A 16,853-nucleotide genomic window follows, 5' to 3' on the forward strand; every position below is an offset into this window, starting at 1 on the left:
GAGAACACAGGCAGCAACCTCTTCGACCTCAGCCGCAGCAACATCTTCCTAGGAACATCGCCAAAGGCAAGGGAAGCAAGGGCAAAAATGAACTATTGGGATTTTATCAAGATCAAAAGCTTTTGCACAGCAAAGGAAACAGTTAACAAAACCAAAAGACAACTGACAGAATGGGAGAAGATATTTGCAAATGACATATCGGATAAAGGGCTAGTGTCCAAAATCTATAAAGAACTTAGCAAACTCAACACCCAAAGAACAAATAATCCAATCAAGAAATGGGCAGAGGACATGAACAGACATTTCTGCAAAGAAGACATCCAGATGGCCAACAGACACATGAAAAAGTGCTCCATATCACTCGGCATCAGGGAAATACAAATCAAAACCACAATGAGATACCACCTCACACCAGTCAGAATGGCTAAAATTAACAAGTCAGGAAATGACAGATGCTGGCGAGGATGCGGAGAAAGGGGAACCCTCCTACATTGTTGGTGGGAATGCAAGCTGGTGCAACCACTCTGGAAAACAGCATGGAAGTTCCTCAAAATGTTGAAAATAGAACTCCCCTATGACCCAGCAATTGCACTGCTGGGTATTTACCCTAAAGATACAAACGTAGTGATCCGAAGGGGCACGTGCACCCGAATGTTTATAGCAGCAATGTCTACAATAGCCAAACTATGGAAAGAACCTAGATGTCCATAAACAGACGAATGGATAAAGAAGATGTGGTATATATACACAATGGAATACTATGCAGCCATCAAAAGAAATGAAATCTTGCCATTTGCGACGACGTGGATGGAACTAGAGGGTATCATGCTTAGCGAAATAAGTCAATCGGAGAAAGACAACTATCATATGATCTCCCTGATATGAGGGAGAGGAGATGCAACATGGGGGGTTAAGGGTGTAGGAGAAGAATAAATGAAACAAGATGGGATTGGGAGGGAGACAAACCATAAGTGACTCTTAATCTCACAAAACAAACTGAGGGTTAATGGGGGGAGGGGGTTGGGGGCTGGGATTATGGACATTGGGGAGGGTATGTGCTGTGGTGAGTGCTGTGAAGTGTGTAAACCTGGCGATTCACAGACCTGTACCCCTGGGGATAAAAAGATATTATATGTTTAAAAAAAATAAAATTTAAAATAAAAAAAAAAATAAATAAAATAAAATGGCTTAGTAGGATTCTTGTTAAAACTGGACTCTTCAGGCCTCCCAGGACAGGGACCATGGTCCATGCCAACAGAAGAGGGCTCTGAGGAGCTTGAGTAGAGTTTGATCAAGGAGAGTCTTTGTCACCACTTAGCAGCTGTGTGATCTTGTTAATTTACCAAAACATTTAAGCTGCAAATTCCACAGCAGCAAAACTAGGGAATTATGGGTCATGAAGCTGTTTTAAGGCAAAAGTTTCTTTGGCACTTGTGTTAGCACGCTGGTCTGGATAAATATACAGCTTTCACACACCTGGATTCCTTAGGTCTTTATGCTGTCTTTGAATCAAGAGAAGTGAGATTCTTCTGACCACAGGCCCTGTCTTCCACAAGAATTTCAATAAAACACTTTCAGCCCCCCGGCTCTAGCATTTACAGCTGTTAATATTTTCTCAGATAGAAACCCAACACAATATTTTAAACTCCAGAGGCTTCATATAGTTCCCAGTTGCCCAGAGGTAAAGACAACACTGAGTTTCCTATTGAATGAGAAAAGATAACAAGATTATATTAGCAAAAAAAAATTTTCTCTAACAGCTCAAGGCATTCTACTTCATCTCATCTTCTGAGTTTATAAATGATTTGAAACACTTGATGAGGATGAAGGAAGTACAATGTTAGGGAACAAGCAAAGCTTGTCTTATTTGACCAATATCAAAGCTTAATAAGTAGGAATAAGGGAAAGAGGTGGTAGGTACTGTCCTTGTCTTTCACCTCCTGGTCACTGTTCATAGCAACTCTCATTAGAGTCCTCTTCTTCAACAGAGAAGAATTAGTGTTAAAGAGCATTAAATATGTGTCTGTGCTTTTATCCAGATGTTGTTGATTATATTTTAAAATGTCATTTGTTCTCATTACAGAGGCTGGGTGGGAGGTTTTGAAGCTGATATTACAGAACATAAAATGGGAACAAGTAAGTCTCAAGGTATTCTGTTTTTTTAACGTCAAAACTCTATATGATTTTCCCTTTAGAGTAATATTTTACTCTTGACTACTTTATTCTTACACAGTAGTAGACAAAAATTAAATTTTATTTAAGTCGGCATATCTAGCATTTAAAACAATTCATGACATTTTGCAGGTGAGTAACAGTGTTTATTCATAAGAAAGTGAAACTTTGGGAATATTGTTTTCCTTAACTTTATATATCTAAATTCTAAATTTTTCTCCTCTCAACCAATTTTTGCCATATGAACAACTTCTAGTCAAATGATGATTTTATGAGTTTGAATGTCATTTTTAATCTGCGAGCTATTTTTATCTAAAAGTGGAGAAATCTATCATGCAAGTTTTCAGCAAAAATCTCAACATTCTCTGTCAGGTTAAGAGGAAAATTCTAATAAGAAGAAAAATCTTGAAAGTCCCTTCTAGATCCCATTTTTTAGGGTCAGCAAAAATGTTACTTCTTCTAAATTTCCATGGTGTACTCAAGATTTGACTTTGTTTTTTTCAAACATCATTTCTCTTTTTATTGAAATATTTATGAGATAATAACATGAGAACATTAGTACTCATTGAATATTTACTATGTTCTAGTCACAGTATTTGGTGTTTTGCTTATGGCATTCTTCTGCCCCCAAACCCTATATATTTAGGTAATATTATTTTATCTTTCAGATGTGAAAATTTCAGCTTGCTGAAGATAAGAAACTTACCCAAGTCTGAATAGCAGTGAGGTGGCAAAGCCAAGATTTTAACTCATATATGGGTCACTCTTGAGCTCTCTCCTTCCATTATGTAAAACCTAAAACCTTTACAACTATAACTCTACCATGGATCCAGCTCTAGCTTACCAAATACTATCTATCTGAGAAAATAACTCATAGCTTGACCTTGAGAAGTTTTTATTCTGTTTTTGTGTTATTTTTGTTTTTTTTCTAGAGGGGTTAATTGTTAAGTGAAACAAGTAAATTGCTTCAGGCAGAAAAGAAAAGAAGCTGATACTTTTTCCCAGGATCGAAATAAAAGCCCACACTCTCCCTTTGTTGAAACCTGTTTCAGTCCAGCTTTCTAGCTCAAAAATAAAAGAATAATAAATGTCTTAGATAAAAATCTAACCTAAGGTAGTCATTCTGGCCTAAATGGACTTTAGGTCTTACCTGTGTCTTGAGAAAGGGATCTGAAATTTCTGATGAATGGTTATGTTACCTGCAGTGATGCTCAGTTAGCAGATTGTTGATGATTTCCAAAGAAAACAATTGCAAAACAGAGAAAGAAATGTTTCAAAAAAAAAAAAAAAAAAGATTTATACCACCTATAAATAGCTGCGCATACAACACATGTTCCATAAAAGGCTAAGTCTCAAATGTGTGTTCCATGAGGGAGTGTTTGTTTTAGTCAATTCTGTATCCCTAGCATTCAGTAACTTTCCAGTAAATATTTCTATAATAAATGGTTTATTACTCATTTGCAACAGCAGTTTAAGGATGGAAGTGTTGGGAGAAAGAAAGAGCACTATATTTTTTCTAGTCTCAACAGTCATTGTATGATAATGAGATTTTATTCTAAAATTTTATTTTTATAATCTTCCAAGCAATGAAATTAAGGTCATCACAATTTGTGTAAATCAGTCCCTTAGGGATATATTGGCATTTATGGTTCCTGGGCTCTTTGCAGGTCTCTCAGGTCCGAAATGGACCTGAGAATTAGTGGCACGACACACTAGAAGATCTCAAATTCAGGGATCATATCCTACTCAGCATTCTATTCCGAGCCCCTTCCACCTTGATTGGGCCTAGTTTGAAATACAAAACTTCAGTTCAGAAGAAATGGTGAAGGTCAGAGAAGAGAGGTCTGAGCTTAGCATCAAGCCTTGACAGAAAAACAGCTCCTGTCCCAGTTCCTGGGAGAACATGATGTAAACTTCTCACAGAAAAAAAAAAAAAAAAAAGTAAGCCTGAAAGAGCAAGGTTACCCAGTGAGACCAAAAGAAGATGAATCAGACAGGCTTTCCAACAGCACTAAAAATGAAGACAGTTCAGTCTACCTGGGGCTGGAAAATTTTTACTAATAGCTATTATAGAAGGCCTATTATGTACCAGGTGCTCTGTATCCATTAGTTAGTTCTAATCTACCAGCAACCTTCCAAGGTCACATCTTTTTTTCATAAGAAGAAACTAAAACCCGAAGGCCAAGCAACTTGCCCACAGCCACACAGAGATGGTATTAGAAATCTATGCCTGCCTGGTTTTAACACCTTTGTGCTTTACATTATACCTTGATACCTATAAAATATGTAACCCTTAGTGAAACCAATCCTAGTTTATTGATTTCCTGGATACTGGAGAGCATCTTCCCATTGCTGAAAGGGATCTTACAACCTCAGGACTAAATAGATTTTTTTTTTCATTGCCCCTTCATTTAATAAATACTTTTTGGGCATTCCATGCCTATTCTATGATAGACATACTTCCTTAAATAAGTTGTCCTTGATATTGAGATAGAAAAAGAGACCAGAAGGCATTCTGGCATCACAAGCAACTACTTGTGAAGGCTGGTGGAATTGGAACTTCAATGGAGAATTTTTTTAAAAAGGGAATTTAAAGCTTCATTGATTTAAGTTGGGTATTTGATTTTTTCCTTAGGTCTGAGTTAGCCTGTGGCAATCAAAGGTTACATTAAATAGAGTCATCAACTCTCTTTCCTTGATTCCCTTTTTCTTACTCTACAAATTCTATTGCATAAATCTCACTGAGGGAAAGATGAAAAACCTCTAAGCTTTGAAAAATGCCATTCAAGTATGCAATAAAGCATGCAATAAAGACCAGTTGTAGATGTGATGGTTTAAAACACTGCCAATGATGCATTAACTCAAGCATGAGGAATGGTATAAAAGGAAAAACAAGGACATTGTACTTTAAAATCCATTTTTAAAAAGCACTGGAACCTACTTGATTAGTTCTTACAGTAAGAGTTAAAATAATTCAGGATTTTATCCTACTCTTTTCTGGATGACTGAAAATTTATCTTAGATTTTACTTTCGTTCCTAATTTAGCTGCCTTTCTCCCAAGGGCATCTAAGTTATGTGCCCGCATGTAAAAAATAAGCATATATCCTTATATAGCCATATGATTTAAGAAAATCAATTATTTAATAAAAATTACATTAGCTTCATTCTTCTTCCAAAAATAGCTCACTAATTTGTGACAATAATAACATATAGAAGAAACAGAAATTAATTATTTATTGCTACTTGACTTCTTATCAGGAACAAAATTCAAATGTAAGCTATCTTAAAATACTGATGCAATTACATATGCTTTGAAATTGGGTGGGACTTGAGTTTTAAGTTTATCTCTGAGCTACTATAATCTAGTCCATTATTTCCAGTGTTACTCTAGACCACAAATAATCTTAACCATTGGGAAGGTAAGTGAAGGAATCCGTTATCCATACATAACTTGGAATGTTCGGAGTTCATTGGGAATGTGTTGGCATAAACTGTCTTCTCGTAGTACTTTCCAACTAGAAAAGATACTCAGAGGAGAACCTCAATCATAAAGATTTACTGTGAAGATTGGTTTTGGGAATAAGCAGTTCAACTTTTAGTTGTCTCATTGGCTATGAGACATTCCATTGATATTTTCTATGTCCTATATATTACAATCATATCAAACCGTTCTGTGAAATGAACAAAAAAGTGCAGCCATACTCATATGAGATGTATAAAGATTAGCAATAGACTCATAACCTTTGTTTTTCAAATACAGAATGATATATTAAAAAAATATACAGTTTCTTTTACAGAAAACCAATAAATGACAAAGTTGGTTGAAACAGCATTTTGAGAAACTAGGTATTTTTGGGAACTGGAAAACTAGGTTAGACTAAAAATTGGTTAATACTTGCAGATAATTAAAAATAAAACATTTGAAATTATATTCTACTGGACAGAAATTATTCGAAACTCTGTGGGAAAAAAATCTAGGTCTCTAATCAATAATAAACAGTAATGAAAAAAAGTACTCTCGGTACTCTGAGTACTGTATACTCAGGTAAACAGGAAGGTATGTTCCTCACTTAGAGCAGGAATGGCTTGCTCATAATCACCAGCTCCAAGATACTTGCTTCCAACTTTATGAAAGAAAGGTATATAATACCAACCCGAGACAAAAAATTTGAATGAAATTCCAAGGCAGCCATTATTGTGCCACCTTAATCTCAATGGTTCACCTTGTACACTGTCTTTTTCTAAAATGCTAAAGGTCAAACAAACCAAACTATATCATGAGTTTGTCACAAAAGATCCTTTAAAAACTTCATAATAAAAAATTTTACAACAGGGGCGCCTGGGTGGCTCAGTGGGTTAAGCCGCTGCCTTCGGCTCAGGTCATGATCTCAGGGTCCTGGGATCGAGTCTCGCATTGGGCTCTTTGCTCAGCAGGGAGCCTGCTTCCCTCTCTCTCTCTCTCTCTCTCTGCCTGCCTCTCCGTCTACTTGTGACCTCTCTCTGTCAAATAAATAAATAAAATCTTAAAAAAAAAAATTTTACAACAATATTTGAGGAAACCATGGTATCAGCCTGAATGATCTAGAAGTCCTAAAAATAATTATGTATTCATGAGCTAGTTAATTTTGTTGAGTATTTAAATAGGACACAGCAAGTTATTTTCAAGTGAGGGAACATCTTATTAGATGTCTTTTCTTCAAAAAGCATATTGGAGTGAGGAAATGTTTAAAATATCTGCTATTGAAAATAACTAGAGAGATTCAAATATGAAACATGAAACAATGTGTATCATTTAAATATTCTATTATAAAGATAAGTAGAAATTCCAGTCAAAAAATAATGAGCAACAGTCAATGCAGAGAGATTTAAGTACAGTTCAGAGAAGGTGTTAGTTTTCACTTACGTTCTTTATGCAGCTCATATGGTGCTAAACAACCATTTGTTTTGTGATAAAGTACCTTTGTTCTAGGATTGCAGGAAGGCATATTGGGCCACTTTATCTTCCAGTTCCAAGGCCACTATGCAGGTGCAGATTCATTCGTTTTAACCTAATGACAAATGACATTTTGCTAATTATATGTTCATATTTTATTTGTAAATTTTTTTAAAAAGCACCTATGGGGGCGCCTGGGTGGTTCTGTGGGTTAAAGCCTCTGCCTTAGGCTCAGGTCATGGTTCCAAGGTCCTCAGATTGAGCCCCACAATAGGCTCTGCTCACCAGGGAGCCTGCTTCCTTCCCCGTCTCTCTCTGCCTGCCTCTCTGCCTACTTATGATCTCTGTCTGTCAAATAAATACATAAAATCTTAAAAAATAAAAAATAAAATAAAAAAGCACTTATGTGTGTGTGTGTTGGGGGGATAGTATTTCCATTCCAAAACTTTTGAAAAACCAAAATGAAAAAGTTGAAATTCTGCCAATAGAACAAACAAAAAAGAAATTATCTAAATCTGGAAGTTATAAAAAACTGTTAATATTAAAACTCTTAATAATATCAAAATATTCCTACCAAAATGTATTCCTATCTTCAACAATAAGTCAAATCCATGTTTATGTGTGCTATTGCTCATGACACACAACTTGACAGTCTCAGTGAGAGATTTGGTTTTATTTTCATTCTCTGTCATTTTAAATGTTTTTTTCCCCAGTGAGTTTTCTTCTCATACCATCTACATATACTCTTCTCCTTTTTGGAAACCTAGAGAAATGAGGAAACTATTATGTGTTTTAAGTAATTGAGGCAGTGAATACATTGGACAAACACGAATCTCCACATTCAAATAAAGAACTCCTGAGAGTAGGAACATAGTCAAAGGTGGGTACCATTTTCCTATACATTTGAAGTTTTCCTTTGCACAATTAAACTCTCTTCTGATAAGGTAATGAATCATATGCAAAGACCCTTATAAGAAAAAATCCAAAAGCATTATATGTGATTACTTAGACTTTGTCAGAGAAAGTTGAAAAGTGATCTATTACAGTATTCAAATATAAAAAGGTATTACATAAATCAGATCATGTATAGCTATTCTTTTCCATCAATAAATGCAATTTTCCTACAAGGCACTCAGAATGAATAAAAAATAAGAATGTTTCTCCTTATACATAGTAAGCAAAGAAAAAGTTTAGCTCATTCATTTACTTACCTATTTATCGTATGTCTACCAGATAGAATCTCAACTTGCCAGAACATGAAAAGCAGATGATAAAGCTTCCAAAAAAAAAAAAAAAGCCACTAAATTTCTTATTGAATCCTAATATCAGGGCATACATATTTTGAGAACTACCCCCAATGATCCTGCCAAGCAGCGAGGAATGATAATCACGGGTTCAGTATGTGCTTGGCACATCATTTTGTTGCAGGGATACAGACTGCGTGAAATATAATCTTGCCTTCAGGAAGCTCATTGTGTAGTGGGAGAGATAACCATGTGAGAAATGCAGCAGAAAAAGAGCTGGGTGTAAGTAAAAATACAGTGGTCACACAGAGGTGAGAATGATTAATTCTGTCCAAGTCTGTCAGAAAAGAGTTCTAAGAAGGAAATCTAGAAAATAATAAGTGTGCTTTTTTCCTAGGCAATAATAAAATGGTAGCAAATATATGCCAGGCAACACTCTAAGGACTTTTCACAAATTAAAAAATTCTACTGCTCCTCAGTAATAGTCTATAATAACCTGTGGAGTAGATAGTATTCTTTCCCTTATTTATTTTTTTTTCTTTCCCTTATTTAACAGTGAAGAAACTGAGGCAAGGAGAAGTTAGGCACAGATCATTCAACTCAGAAGTTCGGCATTCTGATTGTGTAACTGTAGTACAATGTTCTCAGCTCCATTGCAGTCTTCTTTCAAAGGTGAGGAAGGGAAATATAAACAAAATAATGAAATGTACAAAAGAATGTTTAAGGTACTGTAAGCATAGACATATCCCTTTTTTTTAATCTAAAAAACACAGTTAAAAAAAAAAAAAAAAACACTATTTGCAGTGACTCAAGACCACGAACATTTTCTTCCTAATTAAAGGTCAGAGAGGATGCACCACATAATTCACCATTAGGATCCTCTTACCTATCTTTAATTCAGATGATGGTAACAGAAGACACTAACTACATAAACAGAAGTTTGTTGGCTGTATAGGCCCTGGAATTCTAATACGTCTGTTCCTAATACACTCTATCTCGCTGAGATGATTCAAAATTCTAGCAGGGTTCAAGTACTCACCTGTTTTGTTCATTCAGTACCATTTGTCACTGTTGACTATGCCCTCCTTCTTAATATATCTTTTTTAGTCTTTTATACATCTATCTCAGTTCTTCTTCCCACCTCACTGACAATTTTCCTTTGTCAGCTTTCAGAATGTTGAAGTGTCTTGTCGATTTTGGCCCTTTGTTTTCTGTGTAATCTTATCCAGTATCATGACTGTAAATACTTCCCATCTATGACTGACTCTGAAATATCTATTTGTGAGCCCAAAACTTTCTCTGGGCTCCAAACTTCTAGATCTATTTGAGTACTTGATATATACCCTTGTCCAAAATAGAATTTTGGGTTTTCTTTCACTCAACCTATTCCTTTTCAAGAATCACTCTTCTTAGTAAATACTTAGTAAATACTAGAACCAGTTGTTCAGGCCAAAACTCAAGATATCATCTATCTAACATATGTTAGATAGTTGTTAGATATTTGGCTACTAAATCACTTTATGCCCAATATCATATAAGCAACATTTTTAGATGGCTCACTCAGTTAGTAGTAAATGCATTTACATGCATGTTTCAGGAGGGAGATTAACATAAAGAATGGACTAGAAGAAAGTAATAATAAACATTCTATATATCTTGAAGAAATGAGCATGTTTTGGTCATGAAGAATTTGATGCTAATATGCTAATACAGTACTTTCAAGTAAGGACTCTATGGAAAGCTGGAAATAAGGGTTTGATATTTGGTTTTAAAACTTGGAGTACATATAAGAGCATATTTTAAAATATTTGGAGATTGGACTCCATGAGAGGCTGACTCTGAGAGAAAATATTTTTAGGAAATACACTTGGCATAAACGCCTTTAGGAGGAGTGGTTTAAAAAAAAAAAAAAAAAAAGCAGAATTAGGGAGAGAAGTTGAGCTAAATGCAACCCCAGGGAAAGCCTCTGCTGACTTGGGGAACTTTAGAGCTGAGATTGTCCTTCAGAGTTACTTCAAGACAGAGCAAAGAGAAGCCTTTACCACTACATTGGTAAAGTCACTGGTTGTCCTGGAAGAAGGTGTGTCCATATCCAGGGAGCTCTTCAGCTGATGCAGTCTGCAAAGTGGGGAGACATCTGGATAAACATCTGTAGCAACGTTCCCAATAACTGCAGGAATAAGTCCTTTATTCCCAAAGGAAGATCTGGGTCCCACATAATAACATCAAAACTTCCATTTTAAGTAACAAATAGTGTATGATTTTCTTAGGTAAATTACTTAGGCAGTTGGAGTTGAATTGTGTATTACAATATACTTAAATGAATGAAGTTCCTGCTTTTTGTTTCATCAAAGGATTATTTTATGTAGATTAAAACAGACTAATTGTGGAATATTCTAGCAACTTTTCACAGATATGCTAACTTATACAACAAAATACTAACTGTCCTGTATAACTTAATTTTAGAAGTCTGTTCTCAACAAGTTTGACCCTGTTGCTCTTTTGGAAGATAGTTTATTATTTTCTGACTGTGAGACTATTGGAGTCTGAGATTTTTGGCTTCTAAGAAGAGATGTCAAACATGTTTCAAGAGAAGCCCATACCTAAATAAAGTGAATGACATTTATACTGCTCTGGAAAGAGCTACTCAGTCACCCTGACAATTAATCATGAAGTAAAAGGGAGTAGACACTTTTAAAGAGAGAATAAGAGGGAATAAATGAAATGGCTCAAGAAGATTGATAGTCCCTCATCTATTAGGTAAGCAGTTCTATTTCCTGCTTCATATAGTTAAAATATTTAACAGGGCATACATGTGATTCTAAATTGTGCTTTTTTTTTTTTTTTTTTTTTCGTAATTATACCCATCTAACAGAATAATTTGGCCTCCTAGGACACATCTCTGAAAGGTTTTTAGGGTCCTTGTCAGTGTTCACTGATTTGGAAAAGGTGGGTCTAGATTCTTAGTCACATCTGGTCATACTGTCTTTGCTTCCCATCATTTTTTTTGAAATACATTCTTTACCCTTTAGAAACCATCATAAGATTATTCATTCTTTAAAACACATACATGAATTCACCCCTTTCTTAAAGCTTTACAACACTGTTCTAATCTTCTTTAACCCTCTCATGAAAATTAATAACATAGATTATATGATGTATTTTTATTATTATTATTAATAGTATTGTCTTGTATGTTCAAATAGGTGATGGGCATTAAGTAGGGCACTTGAGATGAGCACTAAGTGTTGTATGTAAGTGATGAATCTCTGAAATCTACACCTGAAACTAATATTACACTGTATGTTAACTAACTGGAATTTAAATAAAAATTTGGAGAAAGAAAAAAATCAATTACACGTTAGGATATGTCTTCTCAACTAGATTATATATGCAATGACAGCAAAATTCCCATCATATATAGTGCATAGAATGATGAAGACAGTAAGCTCTATAACTGGTTGATAATGATATGATTCACTGAAGCAAGTTGTCTAAATAGAAATAATGAGTTTACTCGAATGTCAAGAACTAATAGGAAAAACTAATGTGTTACAAATATGCTGCTTTTTCAACTTCTACTTACTATAAAATTTAATCATTAAAGTCATTTTCTGGGTAAATCTTCTAAGTTGCTGTGTTCAATTTTTATTTTTTTTTTTCCACCAATAACATCTAGCTGAAAAAAAAAAATAAAACTTTTTTAATTCTGGAGGAAAAATGGGAAACTTGGAACTTCATATAAATAATAGCAAAAAATTAAAATAAAAAATAGGTTTTTGTTGTAAGCTGTATCTTTGAATCATCTCATTATATTTCTCCCTACAGGCAGAAATCCCCAGGTGTTTGCTTAAACAAATATGAAATGAAAGGAAAGGCAAATTCAATTATTTCCACTCAGCAATTGAAATTAGCATGATGGAAATGTTCAGGAACAGGTATAATTAAAAACGACAGATGTGTCTTTGTATATTGAGCTGCCATGTTGTAATCACAGAAATGATCAAAATGTCTAGGAAAGTCATATCATTTTAGATCACTAAAATTATAAATATATATATATATATATATATATATATACATGTATATATATATATATATGTGTGTGTGTGTATACATTGATGTATACATTGATGTTGATGTGGAAATAACAATAAAATATAGTCATTTCACTAAATGGAGATTTTTCTCCCAGTGATGCTATTTTAAAATACAGATTTTTTTTCTTATAAAGCTACCTTGCTTCTGACCACACTATACCATGAACATTCCTCTCACTATGATATATAGCAAGAAGTTTCACAAAACCTACTCATTACAAAATCATGTTGCCTTCCAGCCTGTTGGGTACATATGAGTGTTTGGGAAGGGGGCACTACCATTCCTTCTGCTAAACTGAATAATAAATTATCTTAAACATATTCATAAAAATACTTACAAATCAAGAACATAGAGTCCTAACAAGTAGTAATAAGGCTAGTAGCAATTATACAGATTGTATAAGGCACATGATTAAATGTATTTTGAAACAAGTTTGAGAACTTGAGATAAAAAGGAAATGTGATAGAACATGTAAGAATTAATGATTATGATATCTGAAATGTTTGACATTTATGGCACAATTTACATGACGTTTTTAAATCAACATAATTCCCACTTGAGATATTACATCTCTGTGTCACATATACTTCTATCTCAAATGTTTCTCCCTAAAGATAGATCTTTCTTTCTCTTTAGGAGACTAATAACAACTAATACTCTAACCAAATAAATTGTCAACAGAGTCAGACAAGACCTGCTAGTAATGGTAATGACAATGAAATCTAAATAAATGTTATTTCCTCCAAGCAGTGCAACAAAATACTAATTTTACCTTGATGACTTCTAAAATACTTAAGAAAATCTTTATCATGCTAATGTTTTGTGGTATATATGCCCTACCAAGTTGATTAATAGGTGCAAGAAAATAAGATTTCTTCTGCAGTGCTGCTAGGATCCAAGACTGAAGAGCATGCACTGTTAGCAAGATGACTTCATCCTACCTTTTAAACTGTATTCAGAAATGCATACCTTGTCCACATGCATCTTTTAATTACATGGTCTATTACAGTCAGCTTTCTGTCAGTAAAGGTATTTTCAATCAGCTTCTACTGAAAGCCTATATATTTATTTACAAATCCCTATATCCGGAAATGTACCGTAAGAAATGTAATTTTCAAATTTCAAGTCTAAATTGTTAATATTGTATAAACTTTGATTTTAGAATAGTTTTAAATTTCCAGAAAAGCTGCAGAGATACCACAAAAGTTCCCATATTTTCCATACCTAGCTGATCACAATTAATCAACAAATATTGATATGTTAATATTAAAGTAAGTCCATACATTACTCATATTTCTCTACTTTGTACCTAATATTCTCTTTCTATTTCAAAACCCCATGCGGGATACCATATAATATTTTGTCATGTCTCCTTAGGCTCCACTTAACTGTGACATTTTCTCAGACTTGCCTTATTTTTATGACTTTAACAGTTTTTAGGAGTATTATTCAGAAAAAAAACAGAGTATTATTTAGGTATTTTACAGAATGCTCTCATTTGGGATTTTTCCAATGTTTTTCTCATAATTAGACCTTGAATTTTGTTTGCAGGAGGAAAACAACAAAGGTCAAATGTCATCCTCGTTACTTCATATCAAAGGGACACATCATCAAAGTAACTTATCGCTGTGTGTGTTAAACTGATCACCTATGCTAAGTTAGAATTTGTCAGATTTCTTCACTCTAAAGTTACTATCCCCCAACCCCCCCTTCTTTTCCATGCTGTTGTCTTTGAAAGGTAGTCATTATGTGCAGTCCAACCTCAGGGAGTGAAGAATTATACTTCCCCTCCTTGAGGGTGAATCTTCTACATAAATTATTTGGAATTTTTCTGCCCAGGGCACCTGTTTGTTCTTCTCCATTTAAGTATTCATTTAATCGTTTGTTCATGTCAATATGAACTCAGGTGGATATTTATTTCATACTTTAAGTGGTGATCCAATACTCCTTTTTTGTTAGTGCTGAAACTGTTCTGTATTTGGCAACTGAAAGCTCTTTCATTTGGTGCTTATGTCCTGACATACATCCATCATCATTTGTGTTTTTAATTTTTATTTTTTGCACTACTTTAATCTCAGTCTCTCTATGTAAGATGCCCTAGACTTATCTTGTACATTCCTTGCCCCAGTATTTAAATCAGCTATTTCTCCAAGGATTCCAATTCCTTTTATTGGAATTGCTTCTAGATGCTCTCAGCTCACTGAGCAAAGATATATATATGCATATGTTAACTCATGTATGTACACATATCTGTAATTATTTCTCTATGTAACTATTTGTATTTATACAAAGATAAACAGGAACTCATACTGTTGTCTCCAGCTAAGTAAGCCCTTTATGGCATGGATTGTTCTAACCTCCTCTTCTTGCTGATCTGTAACTTCCACTTCAACAGTGAGAAATCTGGTGCCTACCATCTGTCATCCAATTACCTAACTGTTTAGTTCCAGGACTCATGACTAGAGATTTCAGTATTGTATATCTGTACCTCCATATTAAACAAGTTTATCGGCTACAGTACAGTGTTATATATGCAGTGTTCTATTTCTTTTTGCTTTTAGTCTTATAGATTCCATTCATTTCCAAAGTTACTAGATCAGCAGCTTTTTCCCCCAACCCTAATGTGAAGTTAAACTTGATCCCCTGAGCTAAGATAGACTACAGAACACTGTATAATATTCCATTGTGTGAATGTATCACAGTTTGTTCATACATTCATCTACTGAATGATATATTGGTTGCTTCCAATTTGGGGTGATTAGGAATAAAGATGTTATGATCATTTGCATGCCAGTTTTGTGTGAACGTAATTTCCAATAAGTTGGGTAAATACACAGGAATGCAATTGCTGGATTGTATGGTAGGATTCTGTTTAGTTCTTAAAAAACTGCCAAATTGTCTTCCAAAGTGACAGTAGTATTGTGCATTCTCACCAGCAATGAATGAGAGTCCCTATTGCTCTACCTCTTCACCAGTAATTAGTATTGTCAGTTTATTGGATTTTGTCCATTCTACTGAAAGATGACACATGAGCAAAAGCTAACATTGAGAAGGATGGAAAGAGTTGCACTGAATTTCCACACACTACTCAATCTCATTACTTCTCCACTTTTAGGCCATGTATATTGGGAATTTGGATTGGGAAAAGGGCTTGTGTGTTTGTGTTCTAAATCTTGCTTTTTTTTTTTTTAAGATTTTATTTATTTATTTGTCAGAGAGAGAGAGGGAGAGCAAGCGAGCACAGGCAGACAGAATGGCAGGCAGAGGCAGAGGGAGAAGCAGGCTCCCTGACGAGCAAGGAGCCCGATGTGGGACTCGATCCCAGGACGCTGGGATCATGACCTGAGCCGAAGGCAGCTGCTTAACCAACTGAGCCACCCAGGCGTCCCATAAATCTTGCTTTTAAAACTGTCTTGTGTATCCTTTTCATAAGAGAAATTGTCACTGCTGTTTTCTTCTGTACAAGCTCCGACACTTGCCATGTTCCTATAGCATCCTCTGTCTCCTGCATTTATATCTCTAGAATCCCTGATTGCAGTCCCGTAATCCCCTTTTCATTTTTTCTAGAGCAGTTTTCTTTTTAGATCTGTCATTAAACTTCCAAGCCATATTCAGGAGACCTTATTTCCAAAACCAAACAAATCCATTAAGGGTTCTTGTCCAGAGAATTCTTTTCTAGAACTCTGTGACTAACCTTTTATTTAATAACTTTATTTTGCTTTGTTTCTTACTACATGCATTATCACATGGATTGCCCTAAAGAACATCTACTCACCCACCCAACGGCATGACCATCCTGGTCCATCCTGGGACTCTCCAGTCTAGAGTGAAGATAATTTTTCTTGAGTGATATTGGGAAACATGTAATGGCCCCTTTGGGAAAGACAAGAGAACTGGCTGATCCAGAGATGGAGGGAATGAATTTTGGAACTGGCCACATTTATAAATAATGGCAATGATTACTGGCTAAAAATTAGAGCTTCTTAAGGAATTATCAAGGTGGCTCTGAACTTTCCGGAGGCAAGGTGTACTTTGGGAAGCAGCTAGAATAGGAAACAGTCACTAAGCTTTGCATGATGGACCTCCACAGTGTCTCTGGTTCTGAAAATCTGTTGTCACAATCCTGCTTACCCTATTTCCCTTAATATTTCCATGGATGAGATTTTAGACCTCCTCGTAGGACATTACTGTAGTAACAGTTGGTTAAAACATCAATTTGAGGGACTTTAAATATTTTTTATTTATTTATTTATTTGAGAGACAGAGATCACAAGTAGGTGGAGAGGCAGGCAGAGAGAGAGGAGGAAGCAGGCTCCCCGCTGAGTAGAGAGCCCAATGCGGGGCTCGATCCCAGGACCCTGGGATCATGACCTGAGCCGATGGCAGAGGCTTTAACCCACTG

Source organism: Enhydra lutris, unplaced genomic scaffold (genome assembly GCF_002288905.1).
Source record: "Enhydra lutris kenyoni isolate GAN:26980312 unplaced genomic scaffold, ASM228890v2 scaffoldscaffold21, whole genome shotgun sequence".
Taxonomy (NCBI): domain Eukaryota; kingdom Metazoa; phylum Chordata; class Mammalia; order Carnivora; family Mustelidae; genus Enhydra; species Enhydra lutris.